We start from the raw sequence: 17,262 nt of genomic DNA, 5'->3' as shown, positions 1-17,262 counted from the left end.
AGCTCGCAGAGCGACTGTGAGGCGGGCAGGAGTGAGAAAGAGCGGGCGCCCACACGAAAAATGGCTAAGGACCTAAAGCACGAACATAGCACAAGACGGCCTCCAGCATTTCTGAAACAAAAAGCCGACTCATGAATAGTCGGCTCGCCGTCTTAGCCTTTATCAAAGATGGCCGACTCTTGGGTAGTCGGCCCGTCGCTTTCTATCCGACTTGCTAAAGAAACTCTAAACGGCCAAGTACTTGCCTTCCCGAAGTAGCCAAGCACTTAACCCAGCAACAGTCCGCAGAGCGGCTGTCCTACTGGCAAGGCAGCGACTAAAGGAAGGCGGCAAAGGGAAAAGCCTAAAGAGCAGTAAGCAAGGAAAGACGGAAAGCGGATAAATATTTACATAGGCCCTTGGCCGAATCTTCGAATAGAAGTTCAACATACACCCCGCGGGTGGAACTGTTCGAATTTAACCAATTTTCAAAAGATTACTAAGACAGATAAAACAGAGGTGGAAAAGGCAGCCTAGGAGGCGGCTTCTGGGATCGGAGGATCGGAGGAGATGGCGGTGTCGGGCGCCGGGGCAGTCGGCTGGGCGGTCTCGGTTTGATCGCCTCCGGCGGTAGTCGCCTTCTCCCGACGCGGCTCGTTGCTGGAGGCGCGGTCAAGCTGAGGCTGGCCGCCTGCTCCGTCTTCTGGCATCTCCGCCTCACCTCCGTCCTCCACCTTGTCCTCCTCCTTGGTGCGGGAGTCGATCACCTCCGCCGAGTCCTCGCCATACTCCGGGTTCATCCCGAACCACTCTGGTGGCACTTCCTTGCCGCCTTCAGCCCGCTCTGGCACGAAGACATTGGTGTCCGTGTACTCGGCGATGGCCGCCGCACGCTCGATAAGGGCGCCCTCCACGGCCTCCAGCTCGGCCAGGGCTTCTGACCGGAACACAGCCAGACGGTCCAGGTCCAGCCCTGGATACCATGCCTTGACGAACTCCAAGGCCCGGCGCGCTCCGGCCCGGGCCGAGGAGCCCTTCCAAGCCTCAAGACGGCCAGCGGCGACTGCCAGCCAGTCGGCGGTCCGGCTGGCGGTGCGCAGAGCTGGCATATCTGGCCATAGAGCGGCAACTGCCTGGGCGCCGGCACGCTGAAGCCGGCGCATCAGCCGGTGAGCCGGACGAAGACGGGCTTTAATGCTCAAGAGCTGCTCGTCGATGGTTCGGGGGGCATTAGCGGCGATCTCCTCACAGTTTGCCCTTCGCGCCTCACGAGCGGCCTCGATGGCCAGAGGGACTGCCTGCGAGTGACCAGGGAGGAAGTTTGCCAAGACAAAAAAGAATCAAGTAGAAAAATCAGAAGTCGGCCTGACACATAGTCGGAAGCCCGAAGAAGCAAAAGAAACTTACCATCAACGATATCCTCAATCTCGTGGAAGCCGGAGGTCAGCATCGCCTCCCTGTCGGTCCAGGAGGAGCGCTTGCTCTCGAACTCGGCCAGGAGAGCGGCCTACTTCTTCTTGGCCTCGTCCTGCGCCTTCTTGAGCAGCTCCTTCTGCTCGGCCAGCTGCGCGGCCAGCAGGTCGCACTCCGCGGCAAGCTTGCCGCACTCCTCCTCCTTGGCACGCCGGGCGGTATTGGCCTCGCCCAGCTGCTCCTGAAGAGCGGCGTTGGCGCCTGAAGAATGAAAGAAGAGACAAATAAGTCATCAGCAAAGAAGATCGCCGGAAGATCCGGCCCGACTGCTCAGCAGTCGGCCCGAATCTCGGGGACTACAGCCCGCGGGTGCGCCAGCGCGCCCCCGCGAGGAAGAAGAACTTACTCCGGCTTTCCGACAAGTCGGCAGTCCGCTTCCGCAACTCCTCAACATTGCGGTTGAAAGCAGTGGCGCGGAGGTTGTGATACTCCTACAACAAGACATTGAAGACAGAGTTAGTATTTGGAACTCGCCAGGGGGAGTTCCGAACCGCCTGCTCAGCAGCCGGCCCGGAACTCGGGGACTACACCCAGTGGGTGCGCTGGCGCGCCTCCACAGAGAAAAACAAGAATCAAAGATAAGAAGGAAACGTACTCAGACGGCTGTCCGCGTTGCCAGATGCGCCCTGGTGCAAGTCTGAATGGCGTCGCCTTCAGCGCGCAGCTTCGCCTGAACGTCTAGGAGCGCTTGTTTCAGCGGCCCAGTGCCGCCTCCGCGTAGCCACCCAGTGGGCGCGGTGCTCGAGGCCTCGGCGTCTAGGGTTGCCGAGTTGGCAGCGCCGGTCTCCCAAGGCCGCGGCGCCGAGGTCGCCCTGTCAAGACGGAGGCGCACCGGCGCGACGACTTGGAGAAGCAGCCGCGCCTCGGCCTCGTCCGTGGTCGGCGGCTCCAACAGACCCACCGGCTTCTTGCCGTGTGGCCTCCCAGATGGCGGTGGAGGCAGCGGTGGCGGCACTAGCATGTCCGACTCAGAAGCCTCGCCACTCTCCTTCTCCACGACGGGGTTCTCGGTGCCGGCCTCCCCGGTCTGCCCCGTGAACTCCGGGGGCGGCGGTGCAGACGACAGCGGGGGGACGAGCATCGCCGATCGGCGACGCGCGGCCTCCTCGGCACGCCATCTCGCCGCAAGGGCGGCTTCGGCGTCCTCCAACTTCTTCTGGGCGGAGGCGGCCGCCTTCTCGGCCTGCGCCTTCTCCAGGCGTTCGGCCTCCTCCTCGTCGCGCTTCTCTCGCGCGTTTCGCTCCGTCGCCTTCCGGAGGTCGGCGGCGGGGTCGACCCGCCAAGTATTGGCGGACGTCTCTGCCGACCCCATGACAGAGGAGACGACAACTCTCTCAAGGGAAAGAGGGGCCCTGAAGAAGAATGGAGGGAGTATAAAAAAGAAGACTCGGACAAGAGTCCACAAAGGAAAAATAAAGAAAGCATGAAGACTTACGCGGAGACTAGCGGCGGCTTCCTCACTTCCCTACAGAAGCGGTTGGCCTTCACGGCCGCCTCCTCCCATTTGGTCGCGGCGGCCGCCCCCTTGAGCTTCTTCAATCTGCCACCGGGCACGCTCGGCCCGGCGTGATGCCTCTTCGCGCCGCCTTGGTGGCGCGGGGCGACCTCCCCTTCGGCGTCGTCATCAGGCCAGTCGGCGAAGGTGGCCGAGGGCCTGTAGCCGCCTTTGGTTCCTTCTCCCCCGCCTTTGGCGCCGGCTTCCATCGCCGCCACCCCCAAGTCGGGGTCGTCGACGTCGCTGTCCGCCCGATCGAGGACATATTTGCGGGGCTGCCTCGAGGCGCCAGCTGCAGGCTGTATGAGGGGGTTCTAGCTCAGAAGAAATCAACAAGAGTCAGAAGCCGGAGTCGGCCACAAAGAAGATGAAACAATAGGGGGATGCGACTTACCACTGGTGGGGGGTTGCCGCGCGAGTACGGCTCCTTGCCGAACTGCCAGCCCTCCTCGAACTCGTAGTGCGCGATGTAGTTCACCAAGTTTGCCACCTCCTTGCGGGGCATCTCCTTGGTACTCATCTGACTTGGGTCTCGGAGGCCGCTCATCTGACAGATCAGGTGAGGCCGGCCTTGGAGCGGGAGAACGCGGCGCGCCACAAAGGCGGCCAGCAAGTCAGCCCCGACGAGGCCCTCTGACTGCATCAAGACTCGGAGCCGCGCTACGGCGGCGGCTCCGGCGGGAGTCAGCGTCTTGACTCGGTGTGACCAGCTGGGGAGCCTCCCAGTCAGGGGGGCGGCGTTGTAGGGCGGCAGGTTGACCCAGTCGCCGTCGGAGGAGAGGTTCTTCACGTAGAAGTATGAACGCTGCCACATCTTCACCGATTTGATCAGCAAGATGGGAGGAAAGGGGTTGTCGGCTGTCGAGCGCCGCACCGCAACGTAGGCGCCGGACTGAGCCGGTATGCCGGCGACCTGCGTGCCGAGCTTAGAAGAGAAGAACTCTCCCCACAGCTCGAGGGTGGGGAGAACGCCGAGAAAGCCTTCGCATAGAGTGGCGAAGGCGAAAAGCAACACCACCGTATTCGGAGTGAGGTGGTGCGGTTGAAGATTGTGGAACTCCAAGAACGAGCGGAAGAAGCCGCTCGCCGGCAGCCCCAGGCCGTGCATGAGGTGCGAGCGGAAGATGACCCGCTCGCCCTCCTCCGGCGCCGGCCGGATCTCCCCCTCAGGCGCGGCGCGGGCGCGCATGAGGTCCGCGTTGGGGAGGCAGCGTGTCTGGCGGAGGAACTCGGTGTGTTCCTCTTCCACGTCCGAGCCGTCCCACACACCGGAGCGTGTGGCGGGGGCCGCGGCGGAGGAAGAGCTCATCGCCGTGGCTTGAAGTGCTCTTGCTCGACGGCGAAGGAAGGAAAGAGAGAATGCAAGACAAGGCGGGGGAGCGGGGAAGAGGGGCGCGCGTTCTGTGCCGCTCCGTTCCCTCCCGCCTACTTATAGCCCTATGGGCTGAGAAACCGAGGGGGCGGGCGTGGGATTAACTACGCCCGATGCCCCGCGCCGCCCCACGATTTACCCCACCAAGTTACTGCGCGCAGTAACTGCATGGGAACCCCAACCGTCCACGGCCGCAATGGATCCGTTCGTATGCGAAGGCACGGTAATGGCGGGCCCCGCCTGACGGCCCGTCCCGTCGCGCGCGTGGGCAGGCAGACTGTCCTCCCCACGTGGCGCCACGCGATTGGACCGCCCTGATGGCTGTGGGGAAGCGTATCAGGCACGCCACCGGGTTTCCCGCCGCGACCTTCAAGCTGCGTCCCTTCGTTACGAAGCGTCCAACTCTCGACAGTCGGCCCAAGAGAAGACGGCGGCCGAGTTCCAGAGTCCGCTCCGGGAACGTTGAAACTGTTGAAGCCCCACGCTGCAGCATCCGCAGGGCTTCACCAGCTTCGGGGACTACTGTCAGAGTAATGGGCAACGGGTAGGCTAACCCGTGGCCCAGGACCTTCCAAGACATAGGGGAAGGCCGCGCCCCTCAAGCCGAGTCCAGGACGGCGACTCCAAGATAAGCCGACTCCAAGCTGGCGACCTCCAGAGAGGCCGAGTCCCAAACAGCGACTCCCAGATAAGCCGACTCCAAGCTAGCAACCTCCAGAGAGGCCGAGTCCAGGACGACGACTCCAAGATAAGCCGACTCCAAGCTGGCGACCTCCATAGAGGCCGACTATGGAGAGTCGGCCCATGATTCCTCCCTCATCTCGACGTACGGTGTGGGGTACGGTCACGACATGGCCGTTCCCCCCTCCCGCTTACGAAGGGCCGGCATGGCTATAGTGAGCCGTATCGCTGGAAGATCTCCGGCGAGGCACGACACTGTTGCCATGCCTGCCCTGACCTCAGCCACAGTGCGAGACGCACTGTGCCAAACGACGCCGGCCTGTACGGCCCGAAGGCGGCGGGGCCGCCAGTCAGCGGGTGGGCCGAAGGCGGCCTGAAAGCCCCGAAGACGGCCCTGTGGGAGACGGCCTCTCCGGAGTCGGCCAGCTACTCCCCAGGGCCCCACGAGCCATTAACCAGATAGGATGGGGAATGGCGACAGTGACCGACCGATAGACGGTGGCGCTGTCGCCACGCCTCGATGACCAAGCCTCAATCATCAGGAATGCTGCCACAGTACCAAGCCTGTCCGTGGGGCCCGCCAGGCGGCGGGTCCCAGAAGCCGGTGAGGAGGACGGTGGCTTGAGAGACACACGTCTGGGACCCACGCCAGCCGGATTACTATTGCACCCCCGGGGGTAGGCCTATATAAACCCCCGGGGTGCCCATGCAAAGGGTTCGGACCTTGATAGAGATAGACCATATAGCACAGGGAGGAGAGAGCTAGCCTTGCCCTCTCCTGCCTCCTGATACAGCTCAAGGAGCACCATTGTAGTCACTTTGCCTTAGTGATCATGCGGAGACCCCGCAGAGCAGCAGTAGGGGTGTTATCTCCTAGGAGAGCCCCGAAGCTGGGTAAGTACCGCCGGCGTGCATGTCTTCGCCTCATGCCGCTTCCAGGCACCAGCGACGTTCTACTCGCTCCCACCATGATAAGCCGTCCTTTGGCATATGTCGCACCCAACCCCCGACACTACTGCTTTGTAGTTCTTTACCACATGAATACCCCTGCGAATAATTACTCGCACTTATCGAGTATTCATCCATCCCCAGTTGTTCATATGTTTCATATGATACTTTGAAATTCTATCTAATCATTCGAGAATCCTCTTTAAAACCATTTCTCTACATATACTTGTCTGCTTGCACTATGGTTGCTTCCCATAGGTCTAGCAACATTCATTAGTCTCCTTTGACACCGTCATTTTGATCCTGTTGATTCAACATGAGTGCGAATGCACGCAATCATCGGTTGATTCTTTTAAAATTATCTTTCCGGCTCAGATGTCATTTTGAACATGATCTGTTTATCGACCAATCAAATTGTTGTTGATTGTACCCCTAAGTCTATTCAACTTAACCATTCTTAATCAGAGCACTTGCTTCTGATCCCTTGAATCAGAAATCATGATTCTTTACATTGAGCTTTGAATTAGTCAGTTGCTTCTATAATCCAATGCCTTCGCATTGTTTCTTCCTCTGCTTGTGTACCTATACTCACATCAGCTCCGCTATGGACCGTCGGATCATTTGTTGTAATATCATCCGACAGTGTCCTTCATATACAAAAACCTCGAGAAGATCTTTCCCTGATACATAATGCATTCGGTAAATTGTATCCTCTCCTTTTGTCATCCATGCTCTACTATCGAGCTTGAGTTATTTACTTCTGAACTTTGTAGTATATGCTCCTAAGATACCTGATGGGTTGGACCAATGTCTTCCCTAATCTGTGCAAACCCGAGAGTTTTCACGAGTCATATTCTCCTGGTGATTTACCAGATAAAATTTCAACACTACAACTCCATCAAAAATGAGGAGTGAATGATAGGTTATGCATTGGAGAAGTGGGAGTCGTCCTTGAACCTTTGTGTTCATGCCCAATGGACACGATGTAGATCTTATCATGGAAGCTTCTTGTGATAATAATATTCCCCTTGTTATAAGCTCATCTTGTATCTATGTTTGGTCCTTTGCAACCGTTGTTCCGACCGTGATTGATTCTCCTTTGATTATAATTCTTGGACAGGTTAAAGTACTTGCCTTCTGCAGATCAATGCACCTGCCCAACCTCTATTTTGATCTACCTTTGAGTATTAACCCCCCTAGTATCTTGAGGATATCAACCGATTGCACTACATCTTATGCATTTCTGATGAAGTAGTGCCTTTCCCCGTCATAGTCACTCCACGGGTTCTGGGTTGTCGTCAACCGAGAACACCAATTAGTGAATCGAATCACCCCTATGATTTAGTACTCCTAGTACTTTGTGGATGAGAAGTTTAATACTCCATCACGTCATTTCTAGCCTGATCGGCTATATCATTTTGTGCTAAATTTTAAGTGTGCTACCTAGTCCTTCTTCCCGGAGCACACTTTTTGATGATGAGCTAAGCTTACGTCGACTTTCCTCATTATATCATTTTACCTTGAACAACAAGCTTGATTCTGAGTATATGATGTAACCATGGTTCCAATAACCTTTCGCTTCGGCATCCCTTTGACTTGATGTCATCGCCGATCGGTTACATCTTCTTGAAACCTCTCGACAAAATTTGCCGGGACCATCATCAACATTTTGAATCCTTCCAGGGTATCAATTGAATTCATGATGGAAAGTGCCATCCTCGTCCCTTGGTAATTTGAGTTACCATCGACAACATCTTTACCTTCCTTTCATCACAAACTTGTTCATAGTAAGGATGCAACTTGCTATCCAGTTTGTATTATGTTCTACCTTGAAATATTATTGTCCCTTATGTCAAGGATGTTGCAAGGATTGCTCCACCTCTTGAAAATTCTTGGTATAGTGATACTTCTCACAAGCATGATTCTTTCTTGGTCCCCGTATTGACTAACCGGAAGTATCAACAAGTGAATGATGCTCTCTGGATTCTGCCCTTCTAGCCACCCTATTGCTTTGAAGCTAATGGTCGACCATTCATTCTTAGACTATTGGTTATTGAATCACCATTCTAACATTGATCATGCTACCTGAGCCCATATTTCGGATGCACCTTTCAACCAATATCTAATTGTGTATGTTTTCCTCGAGCATACAACATTATATCATTTGAATTGACAAGTGTCATCTTATTGTTCACATTATTGTGGAAATCCATCTGTTTGGAATTCTCGTTGAATTGTCGCTGAGCCCATCAGCCACCTTCTCATCCCCTCCTTGCTTTAATGATGAACTATTGTTTCAGGAAGCCGATCCCATAGTTCATTTCCAGAGAATCTTACAATGTCATCTTGACAATTTGTGTTGCACCTTTTCTTCTCAGGCATCAAGAGTCTGAGGTATCCTGACACCAATCAGATCTGAATCTCGGCCTGATATGATGGTTGGAACATTTTTCAAAAGTCATAACATTGGTCTTTATTTAACCCGGTAGGGAGATGTCATGCCTAGCACACCTGGCCGGAGGACCTATTGTTATAGTTTCCTTTTTATCAAGGTTATCCATTCTTCCATGAGGAAATTTGAAGACTTATTCTATAAGTTGTTCCTGATGAATCCTTTGTGTATCCAAGTCCGACCTTTGCTTGAAGACCATGTCAATGCCATCTCGAAGCATGCATGTGATACTCCAATTTACAACATGAACATTTGAAGCCCAATGCTAAACGTTTCCTGCTCAATTATCCAAACACCGTTGTATTGGTAATGTCATGAACTTTCTCCCCCTTTTCCTAAAGGGTTTTCTACATTATATCCTGTTGTGGATATCTTGCTCTGTTTGTACTTAGCGAAGGACATACCCCTGAATAATGTGTTTAAACACATTTTCCTTTTCATTGTTCTATTTAATCTGATGATCACATTTTCCTTTCCATTGAATTGTTTAATCTTCCTCGTGATCCATATGATCTAAGCAGTAATATCCGTCTGCTTATGTAAACACCTTGGTGTACAACCCTGTCAGTAAGACCCTGTTGCATTTGTCGATATCATTCCGGTAACCACAAATGGACAAGAACTTTGCCTATTGGTCCGCCTTGTCCTAACGAGCAGGAAAACGGTTCTCTTCGTCCCTCGCCCTTGGTACCGACGTTGTTGCCGACATAATCGACAGGCTACCCTCTGACACGCCTTGCTTGCATGATCATGCAAGACGTCTCCGCCCTTCCTACTTTTAACCCACATGGTGGGCTCATAACCCAAAGGTCCCAGGATCAAAACCTGACTCTCCTATACCCCCTGTTTCCAAACTTATTCCTCGCGTTTGGCTTCGTATTTAATTCACGGGCCACCTTCCTAGTTCTCTATTCTGGTATCGGACGCAATACTTACTCTCGCTGCTCTGAACCCCTTTCTCACTCTGGTTTAGACTTCGAGCAACTATCTATCAGCTTGGAACCTCTTATTGTACCTTCGTACCTTACTCTCGTTGTATTTTATATGTTCAACTCGAGAGATAATCTTATGCTCATTCATGGGTTAACCCTAGATTGTTTCCCTCATAAGCATTCTGTCGTAGCCGAGCTGTCCCTTACCTATTCGTAAGTACGTTGGAGTTCCGAAAGAAAATGATGACTTCATCATGATGACCTGAAGCAGAGAAATGAAGACATCAATGTAATGGATCGACCTCTTCGAGAAGAGCAACCAAGAACGAGAAGATTCGTTAGAATTTCGTAACCAAATCCCTTCCCCCTTACTCCCACTCCTAAATCTCGGGACGAGATTTCTTGTAGTGGAGGAGAATTGTGACGCCCGGATAATCACGCTACAGTAACCTATGCTAATGGTGCCACGTCACCTCGATTACTGTTACTAATCTCACGTTAGTTCGAAACTGATTCAAATTCAAATTCAAAATCAGGCAAACATCAAAAGTTTTCAAATATTAAAAACCAAAATGTTCGGGTTGTGTCAGTTAATGCATAGATGATTATAATGAATAACCCACATTTTTATATAATGTATAAATGCACTAAAATGATTTAAATGGTAGCAAAAACATTTTTTAAATGCCTTTGGTATTTTATAAAACACAAAACTAATTTATTTTGGGTTAAAACCTTTTGTGGCTGAGGGTTATTTTGAAACGTTATTTTAGGAGTTGTTGTCATATTTTACTAAGTAAAAATAATGTGGATCTAAATTTTAAAATAGTAAAAACAAAAATAAATAAATAAAAAAATTTAAACAAAAGAGAAAAGGGAAGACCCCCCCCCCGGGGCCGAATGGCCCAGCTAGCCAGCAGGCCACCAGCCCAAAAGGCCCAACCGGCCACCCCACTCCCCTTATCCCCACATCCCGGAAACCCTAACTCCCAACCGCACACATCCCCCACTCCCCATGCCGCTCTCCCCCCTCTCGATCTGATCTGGATCGAGAGAGCGTTCCTGAGCCCCCTTCGACACCAACCGCCGCCACCTGGAGGTCCAGTCGCCGGAGCCATCCTCCCGGAGCCTCTCTGCCTCGACTACCTCGCCTCCCGTCTCCGTTGATCGTCCCCGTCCTCCTTCCCACGGGTCGCCCCCGAGCCTCGACGCCCATGTGCCCCTGCAAACGCCGGTGAGGCCCTCGGCCACCGCCTCCCCTCTCCCCTTTTTTCGTCTGCGGACACCGCGCTCGTCCACCTCGCGCCCGTGCAGTCCACTCGCCTCCGCCCCGTCTCTGCCTTGCGGTCGAGCACGCCCCGCCCCATACCCCGTGTGCTCCAGGTCCGTCCATGCCCACACACCCCCTACTCGATGACCGCGCCGGCCACTCCGTCGCCCCCCTTGCCGCTCCTGGTCATGCCCCGCCACGAGCTGCAGCAGCTGCTGCTGTGCTGCGGCGCTGCCGCCACCACCACTGCAGCCCCCGCGCTCGCCCACATGTGCATGGCCGCGCCCGCTCGCGGAGTGCTCCCGTGCCCCTGCCTCCGTCGTTCCTCTCACGCGCCTCGGCTCCTCCTTGCGCCCTCCCTCGTCTGCTCGCCGTGGCCGTGCTCCGATGAGCCACCTGCGGCGCCCCGGCAGGCTCGGCTCGGGACTCGCCCGTTCGAGTGCCCACGCCCGGCACCCGTAAACCCCACACCCGCTAGGGCCCCTGGCCCAATGACAGTCGGGGCCCAGCCCCGAAACGTTTAAAAAAAGACTTAAAATAATAATAATAAATAAAATTATTAATTAATTAATTAAGTGAGTAAACTCAATTAAACCTGATTAGATTAACCTAATCACTAATTAAACTAATTAATCTGTTTTAGTTAATCTTGGTCAATGACAGTGGGACCCACACGTCAGCTTGGCCTAGTCAACGCCCTATTGACTGCTGACGTCATGATGACGTCAGCATACACTATTCTAGATAATGTTAATGTAATAATTAAATAAATTCTAAAAATGACTAAATCTTTTAAAATTAATATAAAATAAACCGTAGCTCGGATGGAAAAACTTTGTACATGAAAGTTGCTCAGAAAGACGAGACGAATCCGGATACGCAGCCTATTCGTCCGCCACGCGTCCCTAGCATAGTGGACCTGCAACATTTCACCTCTAGTTCATCTGTTCGAAAACGCGAAACATCGGGGATACTTCCACGGATGTTTCCCCCTTTCGCCAGTATCACCTACTACCGCGTTAGGGCACACCTAGCACCGCGTATTGCCATGTTATGCTTTGTGATGCTTTGATTGTTCTGTTATTTATTGTGTTCCCCCTTCGTTACTTCTTTCTGGTAGACCCCGAGACTGCCGGCGACCTCCAGTTCGACTACGGAGTTGACGACCCCTCCTTCTTGCCAGAGCAACCAGGCAAGCCCCCCTAGATCACCAGATATCGCCTATTCTTCTCTCTACTGCTTGCATTAGAATAGTGTAGCACGTTACTGTTCGGTTACTCCTATTCTGTTGCATAGCCTGTCATTGTTGCTACATTCATTGATACCTTACCCGCAATCCTAAATGCCTAGTATAGGATGCTAGTTTATCATCATTGGCCCTACATTCTTGTCAGTCTGCCTTGCTATACTATCGGGCCATGATCACTCGGAAGGTGATCACGGGTATATACTATACATATGTACATACTATACAGATGGTGACCAAAGTCGGGTTGGCTCATTGAGTACCCGCAAGTGATTCAGATAAGGGGGCTGAAAGGACAGGTGGCTCCTGTTGGGGAACATAGTAATTTCAAAATTTTCCTACGCACATGCAAGATCATGGTGATGGCATAGCAACAAGAGGGGAGAGTGTTGTCTACGTACCCTCGTAGATCATAAGCGGAAGCGTTATGACAACGCGGTTGATGTAGTCGTACGTCTCCACGATCCGACCGATCCAAGCACCGAATGTACGGCACCTCCGTGTTCAGCACACGTTCAGCTCGATGAAGTTCTCCGGGCTCCAATCCAGCAGAGCGTCGGGGATGAGTTCCGTCAGCACGACGGCGTGGTGACGGTGATGATGTTCTACCGGCGCAGGGCTTCGCCTAAACTCCGCGACGATATGACCGAGGTGGAATATGGTGGAGGGGGGCACCACACACGGCTAAGGAACGATCCATAGATCAACTTGTGTGTCATGGGGTGCCCCCCTGCCCTCGTATATAAAGGAGCAAGTGGAGGAGGGCCGGCCAAGGAGGAGGAGGCGCGCCCAAGGGGGGCAATCCTACTCCAAGTAGGATTCCCCCCTCTTTCCAAGTCCTACTAGGAGAAGGGAAGGAAGGGGAGGAGAAGGAGAAGGAAGGAGAGGGAGGAGAAGAAGGAAAGGGGGGCCGGCCCCCTAGTCCAATTCGGTTTGGGCTAGGGGGGCCGCGCGCCCTACCTCCTCTCTTCCACCACTTGGCCCATGAGGCCCATTGCTTCTTCCTCGTATTCCCGTAACCCCCCGGTACCCCCGAAAATACCCGAATCACTCGGAACCTTTCCGAAGTCCGAATATAGTCGTCCAATATATCGATCTTTACGTCTCGACCATTTCGAGACTCCTCGTCATGTCCCCGATCTCATCCAGGACTCCGAACTCCTTTGGTACATCAAAACTTATAAACTCATAATAAAACTGTCATCGTAACGTTAAGCGTGCGGACCCTACGGGTTCGAGAACTATGTAGACATGACCTAGAACTATTTCCGGTCAATAACCAATAGTGGAACCTGGATGTTCATATTGGCTCCTACATATTCTACGAAGATCTTTATCGGTCAAACCGCATAACAACATACGTTGTTCCCTTTGTCATCGGTATGTTACTCGCCCGAGATTCGATCGTCGGTATCCAATACCTAGTTCAATCTCGTTACCGGCAAGTCTCTTTACTCGTTCCGTAATACATCATCCCGTAACTAACTCATTAGTTACAATGCTTGCAAGGCTTAAGTGATGTGTATTACCGAGAGGGCCCAGAGATACCTCTCCGACAATCGGAGTGCCAAAACCTAATCTCGAAATACGCCAACCCAACATGTACCTTCGGAGACACCTGTAGAGCACCTTTATAGTCACCCAGTTACGTTGTGACGTTTGGTAGCACACAAAGTGTTCCTCTGGTAAACGGGAGTTGCATAATCTCATAGTTGTAGGAACATTGTATAAGTCATGAAGAAAGCAATAGCAACATACTAAACGATCAAGTGCTAGGCTAACGGAATGGGTCAAGTCAATCACATCATTATTCTAATGATGTGATCCCGTTAATCAAATGACAACACATGTCTATGGTTAGGAAACATAACCATCTTTGATTAATGAGCTAGTCAAGTAGAGGCATACTAGTGACATTAAGTTTGTCTATGTATTCACACATGTATCATGTTTCCGGTTAATACAATTCTAGCATGAATAATAAACCTTTATCATGAAATAAGGAAATAAATAATAACTTTATTATTGCCTCTAGGGCATATTTCCTTCAGTCTCCCACTTGCACTAGAGTCAATAATCTAGTTCACATCACCATGTGATTAACACCCATAGTTCACATCGTCATGTGATCAACACCCAAAGGGTTTACTAGAGTCAATAATCTAGTTCACATCGCTATGTGATTAACACCCAAAGAGTACTAAGGTATGATCATGTTTTGCTTGTGAGAGAAGCTTAGTCAACGGGTCTGTCACATTCAGAGCCGTATGTATTTTGCAAATATTCTATGTCTACAATGCTCTGCACGGAGCTACTCTAGCTAATTGCTCCCACTTTCAATATGTATCCAGATTAAGACTTAGAGTCATCTGGATCAGTGCCAAAACTCGTATCGACGTAACCCTTTACGACGAACCTTTTGTCACCTCCATAATCGAGAAACATATCCTTATTCCACTAAGGATAATTTTGACCAATGTCCAGTGATCTACTCCTAGATCACTATTGTACTCCCTTGCCAAACCAGGGCAGAGTATACAATAGGTCTGGTCCACAGCATGTCATACTTTTATAGAACCTATGACTGAGGCATAGGGAATGACTTTTCATTCTCTTTCTATTTTCTGCCATGGTCGGGTCTTGAGTCTTACTCAATTACACACCTTTGCATCACAGGCAAGAACTCCTTCTTTGACTGTTCTATTTTGAACTATTTCAAAAATTTATCAAGGTATGTACTCATTGAAAAAATCTTATCAAGCGTCTTGATCTATCTATATAGATCTTGATGCTCAATGTGTAAGCAGCTTCACCGAGGTCTTTCATTAAAAAACTTGTATTCAAGTATCCCTTTATGCTATCCAGAAATTCTATATCATTTCTGATCAACAATATGTCATCTACATATAGTATCAGAAATGCTACAGAGCTCCCACTCACTTTCTTGTAAATATAGGCTTCACCGCAAGTCTGTATAATACTATATGCTTCGATCAACTTACCAAAGCGTATATTCCAACTCTGAGATGCTTGCACCAGTCCATAGATGGATCGCTGGAGCTTGCACATTTTGTTAGTACCTTTAGGATTGACAAAACCTTCTGGTTGCATCATATACAACTCTTCTTAAATAAATCCATTAAGGAATGCAGTTTTGTCTATCCATTTTCCAGATTTCATAAAATGCGGCAATTGCTAACATGATTCAGACAGACTTAAGCATAGATACGAGTGAGAAATTCTCATCGTAGTCAACACTTTGACCTTGTCGAAAACCTTTTTGCGACAATTCTAGCTTTATAGATAGTAACACTACTATCAGTGTCCGTCTTCCTCTTGAAGATCCATTTATTCTTAATGACTCACCGATCATCGGGTAAGTCAATCAAAGTCTACACTTTGTTCTCATACATGGATCATATCTCAGATTTCATGGCCTCAAGCCATTTTGCGGAATTTGGGCTCATCATCGCTTCCTCATAGTTCGTAGGTTCATCATGGTCTAGTAACATGACTTCCATAATAGGATTACCGTACCACTCTGGTGCAGACTGTACTTTGGGAGACCTACGAGGTTTCTGTAGTAACTTGATCTGAAGTTTCATGATCATCATCATTAGCTTCCTCACTAATTGGTGTAGGAATCACTGGAACTGATTTCTGTGATGAACTACTTTCCAATTCGGGAGAAGGTACAAATTACCTTATCAAGCTCCTACTTTCCTCCCACTCACTTCTTTCGAGAGAAACTCCTTCTCTAGTAAGGATCCATTTTTAGCAACGAATATCTTGCCTTCGGATCTGTGATAGAAGGTGTACCCAACAATTTCCTTTGGGTATTCTATGAAGACGCACTTCTCCGATTTGGGTTTGAGCTTATCAGGATGAAACTTTTTCACATAAGCATCGCAGCCCCAAACTTTAAGAAACGACAACTTGGGCTTCTTGCTAAACCACAGTTCATATTGTGTCGTCTCAACGGATTTAGATGGTGCCCTATTAAACGTGAATGCAGCTGTCTCTAATGCACAACTCCAAAACGATTGTGGTAAATCGGTAAGATACATCATAGATCGCACCATATTCAATAAAGTGCGGTTATGACGTTCGGACACACCATAACGCTGTGGTGTTCCAGGTGGCGTGAGCTTGTGAAACTATTCCACATTGTTTTAATTGAAGACCAAACTCGTAAACTCAAATATTCGTCTCCGCAATCAGATCGCAGAAATTTCATTTTCTTGTTACGATGATTTTCCACTTCACTCTGAAATTCTTTGAACCTTTCAACTATTTCAGACTTATGTTTCATCAAGTAGATATACCCATATCTGCTCAAATCATCTTCTGAAGGTCAGAAAATAACGATACTTGCCACGAGCATCAACACTCATTGGATCGCATACATCGGTATGTATTATTTCCAACAAGTCAGTAGCTCGTTCCATTGTTCTGAAGAACGGAGTTTTAGTCATCTTGCCCATACAGCACGGTTCGCTAGCATCAAATGATTCATAACCAAGTGATTCCAAAAATCCATCTTTATGGAGTTTCTTCATGCGCTTTACACCGATATTACCCAAACGGCAGTGCCACAAATAACTTGCACTATCATTATTAACTTTGCATCTTTTGGTATCAATATTATGAATATGTGTATCACTACGATCGAGATCCAACAAACTATTTTCATTGGGTGTATGACCATTAAAGGTTTTATTCATGTAAACAGAACAACAATTATTCTCTGACTTTAAATGAATAACCATATTGCAATAAACATGATCAAATCATATTCATGCTCAACGCAAACGCTAAATAACATTTATTTAGGTTTAACACTTATCCCGAAAGTTTAGGGAGTGTGCGATGATGATCATATCAATCTTGGAACTACTTCCAACACTCATCGTCACTTCCCCTTCAACTAGTCTCTGTTTATTCTGTACTCCTGTTTCGAGCTACTAACCTTAGCAACCGAACAAGTATCAAATACTCAGGGGCTACTATAAACACTAGTAAAGTACACATCAATAACATGTATATCAAATATACCCTTGTTCACTTTGCCATCCTTCTTATCCACCAAATATTCAAGGCATTTCTGCTTCCAATGACCATTTCCTTTGCAGTGTAAGCACTCAGCTTCAGGCTTTGGTCCAGCTGCGGGCTTCTTCGCGGGAGTGACAACTTGCTTGCCATTCTGCTTGAAGTTCCCTTTCTTTCCCTTTGCCCTTTTCTTGAAACTAGTGGTCTTGTCAATCATCAACACTTGATGCTCTTTCTTGATTTCTACCTTCGTCGATTTCAGCATCACGAAGAGCTCGGGAATCGTTTTCGTCATCCCTTGCATTATAGTTCATCATGAAGTTCTACTAACTTGGTGGTGGTGACTAGAGAATTCTGTCAATCAC

This window comes from Triticum dicoccoides, chromosome 2B (assembly GCF_002162155.2).
Source record: "Triticum dicoccoides isolate Atlit2015 ecotype Zavitan chromosome 2B, WEW_v2.0, whole genome shotgun sequence".
NCBI lineage: Eukaryota > Viridiplantae > Streptophyta > Magnoliopsida > Poales > Poaceae > Triticum > Triticum dicoccoides.
Note: the sequence above shows the minus strand (reverse complement) of the source record.